The sequence below is a fragment of the Stigmatopora nigra genome, chromosome 19 (genome assembly GCF_051989575.1).
Source record: "Stigmatopora nigra isolate UIUO_SnigA chromosome 19, RoL_Snig_1.1, whole genome shotgun sequence".
Classification (NCBI taxonomy): Eukaryota; Metazoa; Chordata; class Actinopteri; order Syngnathiformes; family Syngnathidae; genus Stigmatopora; species Stigmatopora nigra.
Genome location: NC_135526.1, coordinates 6,300,273 through 6,312,286, shown reverse-complemented (window position 1 = coordinate 6,312,286; position 12,014 = coordinate 6,300,273). Strand labels below are relative to the sequence as shown.

The window sequence follows — 12,014 nt, the reverse complement described above, 5'->3', positions numbered from 1 at the left end:
ATTTTTGTTTTTAGTATAAACCATGTTGGGAAGAAATGACATTCATTTAATTGGACAGTTTCACATGGTTTGAAATCATAAATCTAGAGAAGATAACTGGAATTTAAGAGAAATTCTGGAACAGTCTTATCACAGCTTAGTTGGCTAAATATTTCGACTCTGCTTTTCTTTAGAGTTTATCGTTTTTGAACTGACATGAATTCTTTTCTTTTTATTTCCCAAAACACATACATATCATGACGGAACGAATAATTGGTGAAAAACGTGCTTTTCCCCCTGGACTTTCTTTCCACTCACAAAAAGAAATAAGAGTCACTGACTTTCCTAAGTAGAAAATACTCCAGTAGATTGTCACTTTTTATATTTTTTAATAACCACTGAACTGTTTTAATTCATATTAATATAGCTTTAAAACTAAAGCAAATGTATACATTTTCCAAGTATCAGGACTACATTATTTTCATTTTCTACATTTACTTTAAGAAAATTTGAGGATCATTATTACTTTAATGAATAATGAAGTTATTCAGAAGGGATCAAAATAAGTAATTTTATGATCAAACTGGTTTTGAAATTATCGTCATTGATATGCTTCCTATATACAGTAATTAGTTGTTCAGTTTTTAAGCATTTTTACTGTTGTGAGAGTAATTCACAAGAATGATTAAGTGTACTTTTAATGCCAGTGTTTAATTAATTGCAAGGTTGTGTGATTTTTGTCATTACATTAACTCATAAATCCTTATCCTCTGAATTTTTATTTAATGTATCTTTCCCCAATATACATTTTTGGGGTGGGGGGATTCATTTTTCTGGGTATCAATTATGTAAACACAGAGGGCTTTCAGGGGAAATTCATAATTTTGGGGGATTATGGGATTATGGCAATATAAAAGGTAAATAAATTCTTGATAGAAAAATTGAAATAACTGATTCTTTTAATTGTTCCCACAAATAATGGCAAATATTATTTGTTTTCTTCCTGGCATCATTTAAAATAATGTTTGATTAGGGGTTGAAGATTATTATTACTATATCAAGTTATGATTTTTATTTTATATTAAACTGGATACTCCAAAAGGAAATACATTCAACAGTTTAAATGTTACTTTATGGACTTTTTATTTACTATTGTGTCATTTGAAGGGACTGCATTTGAAATAAAAATTTATCAAAACTAATATACAAAACTAATAATACTTCATCACATTCAATTATTGGAAGTAAAAGTAGTTTCTAGTATGTTTAAGTGATGTTTAGCACCATTACATTCAATTGTAAATTTTAGAGAGTATTTTATCATGTTCCTTATATTGATTTTAAATTATTTTCATGCAGCAAACTTGTAATGATTGATTTAGAACTTTCCAAAATGAACTGAACTTGAATACGAAGAAATATGTTGTCATAAAACATCACGGGACGAAAAAATATTTCAGAGAAGAATGTCCTATTAAGGTTGAGCAAGATATACAGATTTTGTTGTCTTTCGAAATGAAGGCCTCCAAAGCATCAGGTTAATTAAAAAAAAGGGGGGGTGACTGGGAGGTGCCTAGTAAGACATGATTTGACCTTATATGGTCAACAAAGCCAGTCTAGTCCCGATGACACGGGATGCTGGGTGCAACCCAGCAGACGGGAAATTTGAGAGACATGGGAGGTCACCTAATAAGGTTGTGGAGGGGGGAGCAAATGAGAACTGTGATCTGATTGGTTTGCTATTTGAATTTCAACCTCCTCTCATATCCAATCAAGATGCCTCTTGCTTTTACCAGCTCGTCATTTGAATTTCAGTCTGGCCCCTCGTGTGCGAATTTGCGAGCCGGCAGGAACGTCGGAGCTGTTCGGCTAGAGGACGACAAGGGAAGGAATGCGTACGAGTGCTTGACTACGGAACCAATGAGGAGCGTCTGGCTCCAAAGCACCTGATGCGGCGGGTGACCAATCGTCGTTGCCGTGACAACATACGCACCACATTTGTTTCCTGACACATGCGCGGTTGGCTTTCAGTGTGGGATTTTTCGTCTCGTAGTGAGAGCACGAGTGCGTTTCCCCCCAGCAGGGGGTGATGGGAGCGGTGGATGACTTTCCGATATTGGGATTTACCAGGGGAGGAATTTTCTACTCTTTGTCTTGGTCTTTAGATCTAACCATTTCACATTTCTAGACCAGAGAGGCGTCTCTATCTTTGATGGCTGGGGTTCAGACATCCAGACTCTGTGGTTGGCGGTATTTGGAAAAAAAAAAATCACCATTTTAGCCAGGCACTTGGCCAGAGCCTGCCTAAAAATCCACCCACCCGCACCCTGACAGTGTATCACCCGTGGGTGAGCAGTCACATCTGGTATGGGTTGTCAAGAGCGCAGTGTCATTAAAATGATGGAGCTTTGGTTCAAGCTCAGGCACTAAAGACGGACGTGGTCTACGTAAGGAGAAATCACTTATTGCGCCGATTTCTCATATACAGAAGGCAATTAAAACACTATTGCTTGACTTGGAATACACTGTTTTCCAAAATAAGCATTCCAATATTGATATAAAATGATTAATTCTATATTTTTGCAGGTAAATCTAATGTAATGTTGTTTTTAGAAGCTGGTAATTTGGGTAGCTTTTACCACTGACCAAGAAATACAAATTGATAACTAATGTAAAGAATATATATTAATATATATATATATATTTTTTTATATTTTCCTATTATACGATATACGCTAATGTGGGCATATATTCAGGCTATTAAAAATGTGAGGGTGCGGCAAAGTGAACATGACTTTTATTATGGCTTAATCATATGTGATGCCAGCAGTTGATAAAAACCAATCCTTCGGGACAAATCCGAGTGAGGACAGTTTTATGAATCGTCAGCGGCCGTGGTAACCACAAAGTGTTAACGAGGACAAGCTTTCTTTATTCCAAGTGGCAGACTTGCATCACCATGCATAAGATTCAAACATTTGATGACGCGAAAGATCTTCTAAATGACATTCCAGGGTGTGCTTCCTGTAGATAACAGACTCTTTATGGTACCTCCCTGAAAGGTATCACTGCTCATGCTGATTTGGTCGAAAGACACAGTGAGAAGACTCCATGTGGAAAATCTAAGTGTCTGACCAGGAAAAAAATATAAATATATATATGAATAGCCTATACACAAGTCAACACCTACACACATTTTCCTTCCCTTTCCAGTGCTTCTTTTTTTTTTCCTCAATGAAAATGTTTGGCAGCAAAGGCGTCATTTGTGTTCCTCCGACACCAGGATGACAAAAGTTCATCCCATTAACTCCTGACAAGCCTTCCCCCGCTTTCTGGAGCACAGGAAGCGATGTGATTTAGCACCCCTGACGCCATTGAATTGTCTGCCCCCTTTCCAAAAAAAAAAAAAATGTAAAAAAATAAAATAGCAAAGAAAAGAAAATGAGGAGCTATCACTCCCTGGTGCAAAAAAAATGTACCCCTGAGTCCACGTTGACAAATTCTTTAACAAGCTGTGGTTAAAAGGAAGCTGGTTTTACTCTGAGTCACCCCCCTCCTTTCAAACGGTTTACTGGAAATAAAGCGAGAGGAGAAGGGAGGGGGCACTTTCAGAGAAGTCACGTGATCCAACTGGGCAAACCACAGCACAGTGAGCCTTTGAGTGCAGTAGGCCAGGGGGGAAGGCAGGCATATACGCCCAGCGCAGATGGCCCTGATTTGAGTTACATACAGGAGATACAATCCTGGGAGTTGGCAATCAAGAATTCACAGCCTGTTAACACTTTCAGGGACAAATATTTTCAGGGACGGCTCCAAAAAAAATAAAAAAATAAAAAAGGACTTTTATATTTGGAGGATTCATATTTCTTCATCTGGACATTGTTGAGGAAGTGCACGGTTCTTCTCGGAGCTACCAATTTTCTCCGAAGGAACACATTGGCCTTCTTAGGATAGCCGCCACTTGGCTATTGCCAAAGCCCAACCCCTAACCTTTATATCTTACATTCCTAACAACCCAATATTGGATTCCCAACTTCATGTCATCAACATTGCTTTGAAACGGAGCCTATCACACCCCTATCTGACCTCTCTTCCCTTTTCCTAGCATTTTGATGTACGTACTTCATTAAATTGTTCTTTCTTTCTCCCTAAACTCTCTTCTGAAACACCACAATTTCAAAATAAAGACAATATTAACAATCTCAAAAGAGCCCACATTAAAATGCCACATAACTAAAGTCAAAGATTCTGCAACCTAGATATAAAAAAACACTTAGGCAAGAAGAGGAGAGACAAAAGATCAATGATAGGGTCGCTAATACACAAATATTTCCCACTACTTTGAATCCAGTTAGGTCTGAGATTTAACCAAAATAAAATAAAAATCCACAATGAATGAATAAATGCCTTCGCGCTCCGTTAAACGTTAAACGAATGCTGCTCCGAGACATCCTTGGAAAAGGTGGAAACGTTTGTCCGAGTAAGGTAAAGGCGAGAAGAGCGACCCATCCGGATGCTGTCCAATCCCGCTAGGAGAACAATTGATACACGGGGCGGCACAGGGGCTGCCAGAGAGTGGAAGGCACAGTGGGAGATGAACAGAGTGCGTGCAAAAGAATAGGCGCAAAGCAAGAGTGGCACAAAAAAAAAAAGACAAATGAAGGCGAGCAAGAGGGAGAGCGAGACAACGGGTGTGTTTTAAGAGGGCAGCGTGCAACGTCACTTCGAAACTGCTTTCGCTTGGATGCAAGGAGATTCTTACGTGAGTGACGCCACCATAGCGCTGCTACATCCAAAAAATGTCCTCCACTTGATCCTGTCACCATTAAATTTACATACATTGTGAAAGATCAAGATGTGACTTAATCACAGAGCAGAAAGCTTATGAGATTTATTGTTTTTTTGTTTTTTTCCATAGGTGATGGACTAGTTTTATTAGGTAATATGAATCATTATACTTTTGTCTAATCACAAATGAAACAGAAGGAAAAAGAATGCAGATTTGAAGTGATTACATGTATACGAATCAGAGATGTGTGGAATGTAACATCCCTGGTTTTATAGTTTTATAGTTTTAGTTCAGGAAATGTTAACAAGCCTAGTTGAAGTCCAGTTGGCTGTGGAAGGAGCAATAAAATGATATCTGACAGTCAAAAGGAGTGCATACCTATAAAAACAATGGCAAATGTGTGATTTACGGGAGGCTTAGAGGAAAGGGGAAGACGGGAAGTGATCGGAGGGGAAAACCTCCTCAAAGTGTCAATAAATAAGGATGCGCTAAGATGCAAAAGTTAAAGCAACGAGTCAATTATTGCAGCCAAGAAAGGTTGTGAGTTATAACATCTGCTAACAGAAAATTGCTTTAACGTAGAAGCGCCCAAACTTTTATCTCCAAGTGAAATCGAAGGATCTAGGACCACTTTTAAAAAGATCAGTTTTTGAAATTAAATTTTTCTAAGCATGAACTCATGGGTTCCATCCATTTTAACTGCAAAGGATAACAGCAATCTTTCGATATATGTCCTCTTTTTATTGATATATTTAGCTGAATAAAAGTTAATACTAGCTAATCAGCAACAACAAGCCCAAACATTCCCTTTCAGTTGGTCTTGCCACCCAAAATCTGGCATTTTATTTACTCTGGCTCTCTTGTTAAAAAGCATGTCTTTGATGAAATCTGCCATTTGGTGTCTTTGTCAAAGACACGGGGCAGCTGCTCCATTCAACGGCTTCTGCCTTTGCACGTGTTTGCGTGGAGCGCAGTGAAATACATCCAACTGTACGGCCGTTGAAAAGTGGCCCACTTACGAGAGTGCAATGGCGAACACACACACACAAAAAAAGGGGAGAAAAAAAAAGAACGACATGGCACATCCAGGGAAGAAGGGGGCGGGGGGTCATTGAGGGTTGTTGCTGTGGGGAACACAGGTGTCTGGAACTGTACAGCTGACAGGCGGGCCGGATGTCAGAGTGACCTAGTGAATGTTTGATGAGCCTGTTTGGCCACATTTTATAGTGTGTGGTGTGTATAGATGTTTTGCATTTTGTTGGGTTTAATCATGATGAACACACTGCTACTGTAAATACAATATTTATGTGATAGGATCAACAGGTGGAGGGAAATGTTCCTGAATAACTGTAAGTATTTGGTGTCAATGTTGTTTTAAGAAGTACTTTGCATAAATAACCTGTTGTTTTTACTTCATTTTGGTGGAAGGATGGAGATGGTAAAAAAAGGGAACAATGTTGTGATGTAGGTGTTTGAATGTATTCAATATTCCTTTGACAGTTTTAGAGGGTATTCATGTATTGTACAGTATCATTCAAATGTATTGGAAAAAATATTGTACCTACTGTGATTTACTCAATTACAGGGGCACATGTTTAGATTCTAATAAAGTTGGGCAGGAAAACTAGCATTTAAGTCAAAATTTAGAAACTTGTTCTTCAAGTAGGGAAAGTGAAACATTTTAAATGCAATAAAAATACACATTTTAACATTGTGCATGTGTGTATGTAGTTTTTGAAAGGCAGGCTAATGATATTTATATAAAAATAAAAACTGTTTTCTAGTGTGGTGATCTTGGAAACTGTGAAAAGGTACTCACCCACTTCCAGACTGCCATTGGATAAAATCATGTAGATATAGTTTTTTTCATGATGGGGTTGTCATTTCAATCTTAAGTGTTGTTTGGTAGAAGATGTTGGGATGAATCCAAACATGACACAATGCTGTAAAGAGAAAAGTGATGTTTTAGTTTTAAAAGACCCCTCAGAGAAAGACACCTAGGTACAATGAGTCAAATTGTGGGGGGGAAAAGTAGAATAGCCCAAAAAATAATTAGGAGGAAAAAACAAACAAAAAACACTGGGTATAATCACTCTGATAAAAGGCTAAATGGCATATTTTTCAGAATATAAATCCAGATTTTACTTTTCCATAGTTTACTTTAACCAGGTACTTAAAGAAAGAAGCAAATATGTTCACCAAACAGGTGGAATGTGAATAAAGTCAATGTTAATTAAGAAGAAAATATTAAAAACCAATTAAAAACAAAGGCTCTAATTTGGCCTTAAGTTAAAACATGGGTTATTTGATGGATCAGGGTACACGCCAAGTAGCTCTGGTTGTGGGTAAAGAACATAGAAGCTAAAGCTCATCTCAACTGTAGCGACATTAAAACAGTATGGCTCAGAGTATCATTCAAATAATCAGGCTGCAATAAAGAAGAAGAAGAAGAAAAGACCACATGCTTTGTGCAAATCCTGTACACACTGTACACTGGCTTGATTGACAGATATAATCAAACAGGTTAGTAACAGTTGAATGGGCCTCAAAAGGGGCCAGTGTAACGTCGTTTGTTTAAGCTCATGCACACATGCGTGTGTAGAAAGGGTGCTTGTGACGCACCGGGCCAGTGAGCCGTTACGCAAGAGAACTCGGCTAAACTGGGCTGGGGAAAGAAGTACCGGACTTAGACGAGGTGAGGCACGACAATACTTGACAGATGGAGGAGGGATAGCGACTCCACGTGCTCCTTTTGCACTCTTTTTGAGCTTTTTCAGCTCAGAGGGGGGGTCCCCCATTTCAAACCATTTTCTGGAGTTTCCAACAGCCCACATTATCAAGCTGTATAAATTTCAAAACAAAAGTGAAACATGGTCGCTTCCTAAGGCAGTTACTGATAAGAAGTAATAAAATAATGTATAACAGCAAAAATGATATGTATACAACATGACTTATAATATTTCTATATACTATTGAAACAAAGCAGAATAATTGATTTATATATAAAATACATTGGTTAGCAAAACTATTTATTTATTGCTATTGTTTTTCTTTATTTTTGCTGCTTTTTTAAAAAAAAAATCAGCTTTTTTATATGATTTTATGTACATGTAACATTTAAAAATACACTTTGGCACTCCTTAATACATTTTCTTGTTATTGGCATATTCTCAAGATCAGACAAGGACTTTTCCCATAGTCTCCAAAAATAATATTTTTATTTATGAAGCTACTTCAGTGAAGCTTGGCATGCTAAACATTTTAACCAAAAAAAGCATAGAAAACTACTTTGAATCAAGTTCACCTTCTTTGTGCGTCCGTGTGTGTGTGTGTGTGTGTGTGTGTGTGTGTGTGTGTGTGTGTGTGTGTGTGTGTGTGTGTGTGTGTGTGTGTGTGTGTGTGTGTGTGTGTGTGTTGCGTGGGTCTGGAATGGACAACGAGTCAGACACATGCCTAGGATGACTGAGAAATTTCATGCGAGAAGCCATTAATCCAATTAATAGTACCCACATTGCATAGAGTCCACCAAAAACGCTCCCCAATTACAAATCCCTTTGGTATGTGTGGATAAAAAATAAAAAATAAAGTAGTACGTAAGTCACGAGAAATTTGGGCAGATCTCTGTCGAAAGGGGATGAGGATGGAAAATAGTTAAAATCATGAATGATAGCAATTGTGTTCCATTTTTTCCAGAAGAGGAGAAATACTTGTGGTTGAAAATGCCATATTCTCATCCAAATGGAGAAGTCGCATGTGCGTCAAATCTTAAATGAAATGAAACGTCATAGAATAATAGAATCTGAAAGTGCATTAGTGGAAGACAAGTTCATTGCAGTGGAAAAATGACTATAAAGCTCAGTAGAGCAACTTAAAAAGAAAAAAAAAGAAAACAAAGAAGATTGAAAATGGACTCCATGTCACATAGTGCAGAATGAAAAAAATCCCAAGTGCCATAACATGTGCAAGTGAGCAAAAAAAATGATTCCCACTTGATGCCCCAAAGAGAACCCCAGCAGTCAATCCTCTTCCTCAATTTTATTGTTTTCATGGTCTGTGAATTAAGCACTACCCAGCAAGCTTCTCTCTGGGAACAGCAGGTTAAAATACACTTGATGTTGTGCCAAGAAGTGTGCATTTTCTCTAGCTACGCCCGAGCTACACAGTTTTGTCTCTCTCCAAGAAGCGGTTGTGCCCACGGACAATGATCTCCCGCAGTCTCAGCGGGATGGACGAACCAAGAAGAAAAGAAGCGCAGCGCACCAGTCTAAGCAAGGCAGAGAAATAGAGAAGTATAGTATATATACCACCATATTGTCACGTGTGCTCAATTCAGGTTTTTCTACTCCCTCTATTGGGGAATTTTAGGTACTTACAAGACGGATTGGATGGGTTTTTTTCGCTATTAGTGGAGTGGATGCCTGGAGGGAGGGCGCCAAAGATCGTTCACTTTGCTCAAGTTCTTTTTCTTGGTGAGGAGAGTAACGCAAATGGCAACTACGCTATCATTTGTGGGTTTATTAAAATGAAATTTCTAAGGTAGATTCTTGATTTGTATATGCAACCATCCTTGGGGTCATGTTTTGATTTTTTTTTTTTTTTTGGTGTGCTGAAGCTGATTTAATAAATGATTTCATTCCCTTTACTACTGACTGTACTTCTTTTACCTAAGAGTACGTTGTTGTTTTTTTTCAGATTTGTTTTGTACATCATATTGCAATAAGTTAATAAATTACCCTTTGTATTTGTTATCAGATATTTTATGTATTTTTTTAAGTGAGGCAACATACTGCACACAAAGATATATATAGTATTTTAAAGGGTACTGAAATGCAAATCATAATCAAATTTTAATCTCTAGGCCACTCACTTGCTTATTAAATTGAAATCAAATCATTGAAATCGATACAAATCAACATCTTTTTAAATCACGAGTTTCTGAAAATGACCCACCTCAAATGTAAATACTTCTAACATTTAAGAAAATGAGTAAAGAGTTAAAAAATAGTTTTTCCATGGTGCATAAACTATTTAAAGGGCAGTAGAAATATGAAAACATACAAGTGTGTTTCTGTGGTCTACTACTGCTCCAATGGAAAAAAAATAATCTTATTGAAGATGAGTGATAATGTGGGGTTGTGTAATAGGTGTATCCAATAGCTCTGCGCTTGTACTTTTCAAGGTCGTAATTTGATCAAAATGTTTTTTATGCCAACACTGCGGTGTGCCCAATTTTATGCTCAGCCATTTTACTTGGCTTTTCAATTTAACTCAGTGACTTGATATAATATTGTTGCATTCTAGCTGTCATACATCAAGTCGCCATGGTGATTGCAGCCCTTTTTCCGTTTTGCAAAACCTATTTAAGAGTCTCTGCTACCCTCTACTGATCATTTAACGTTTGATTCGCAACAAGTGTAATGTCGTTACGTAGATTATAATGCGTGATGAATATGGTTTATGAAATACAAGTCATATTTTAAAAAGCGAACAGCAAAAGCTTCATTCCTAATCAGTTATTAAACAAAAAAACAATTCTATTCACGCACTTAGTTTTCATTTTGCTGTCTAAAATACAATTTCAATAAAACTTCTGTCGTCTTTGATCGAGGCTACTTGACTGTAGCATATAGGCGAAAGAAAGGAGCTAATGTTTTGTTTTTGTCCTTTGAAAAGATAAAATGCTGAATAAAAAACCCCGAAGAGAACATTGGCATTTTTTTCAGAACAAAAATAACACTAACATCTTTATAAAAAATAACACTAACATCTTCAAAGGAAAAAAATGCAAATTAAAGAGTAGATGAACACAAATATTGTATGTGTTTAGTTTGTTTCATTGAAATTCTAAATAAAAAATACATGCAAATAAATTGTTATTAGAAATTTCTAAAATTAGGACTGTTTTGGTTAAAAAAAAAAAACAAGCCCTATATTTGTCGACCATCAATTTTGACACCCCTTTAAATCTTACCAAATCCAAATGTGCAACAATTCCAAGGAAAGACTGATCCAAGTTGACGTCAATCTACCACACAACCCAAATGCTGCAGGATCAAACAAAAAAAAACGCTTCAACAATCCAATCCCTAAAAAAAATGCTCAAGAGCAGCCTCAGCAAGGAGCACAGAGTTCCATCATGAACCCAATGACACCAACCCCTTGCAGACCTAGACTGCATCCACTAGACGGCGACATTTTCCTCAAAGTCTGCTCTCAAAGTGGGAGTGTATTAGTCGAGCTTTGTAAACAGAACAAACTGCGGCGGGCATTGCACATCCTGGTTCGAGTCCAGGTCCCAAACGAGGGCTACGTGACAGCTCTGATGACAGATGGATACAAAGCAGCGAAGGCGAGCATCTGTCTCTGCCCGCTGATCTAATCGACCATTCTGCACAGTCCAAAAAAACCCTCAAGAGATGCGGGGTAAAGATTGAAGACAGAAAAAGGAGGGTGAGTGGGTGACAAAAGGGGGAGAAGTATGGGAGGGAGAGATTTCTGGGAGGGGGCGGGCGCCAGAGTCATTTTATCCTGGCGCGCATGCAGTCGGAGGGGTCAGCGAGTGCGATTGTTCCAGGACTGCTTGTCAAAACAACACCCATGCGTGCCCCCCCCCTGCTCTGGACGCATGGACAAATCCACGCCGAGACCTCCGTCCAAAGCGTCCACCGACATCCCCCGCCAAGCTTTTTTTCTAAGAGCTGCGTCACACGCTGACGCGCAGACGCAAGTCCGCAACGGTGTGCGCAACTTCTTGTGCAGGGTCAAAAGGTAGAGGTGGTCTTACCTCCAGGCGACGAGGGGTCTTCTTCATCTTCCCATGGGGCACGCACTGCAGGGACCACAGAAAGAGAGAGGGACAGTCAAACGCATGGCGGGGACACGCCATATCAGAGTGAGCAAAACAAGGAAGACAAGTGAAAGAGGGGGGCTACAACACACAGAAAGGGAGGGACGGAGACGGAGGGAGAGAAGGTAGAGGAGTGAAAGTGTACAAAACACCACTTTGAAGGGTGGGAGAGGCCAAGAGAGTGGTGGAGAAAAGGGGGAGAGAAATAGAGAAATAGAGAGAGAGGGAGAGGAGGAGAAAGAGAGAGAGAGACCTGGAGGAGCCAGAGGTTGTTGCTGTTGTTGTCGAGTTCAGGGCCGGAGGGCACAAGTGTTCAGCACACAGACACAAGAACAGTTCCATGACTCGGGCAGCCCATATTACACAACTGTTAAGTCAACAAAAGCAAAAGATCTCGTC

At 38.7% G+C, this 12,014-nt stretch overlaps 1 protein-coding gene across 6 annotated transcripts in view; it reads right to left on the bottom strand.

Moving 5' to 3' along the window:
• rps6kb1a (ribosomal protein S6 kinase b, polypeptide 1a) overlaps nucleotides 1-12,014 on the bottom strand; it is a 39,505-nt gene that overhangs the window by 24,951 nt on the left and 2,540 nt on the right. For 4 of the 6 annotated variants that reach the window (XM_077740857.1, XM_077740858.1, XM_077740860.1 and 1 more), the window contains 2 exons: nucleotides 11,553-11,597; nucleotides 6,588-6,711 (listed from right to left, as the gene is read on the bottom strand). The gene's annotated coding sequence lies outside the window, so the exon portion shown is untranslated. Of the gene's footprint in view, nucleotides 1-6,587; nucleotides 6,712-11,552; nucleotides 11,795-11,868; nucleotides 11,983-12,014 lie in introns of those variants that run through there. The other 2 variants (XM_077740856.1, XM_077740859.1) reach the window with 2 other exon arrangements.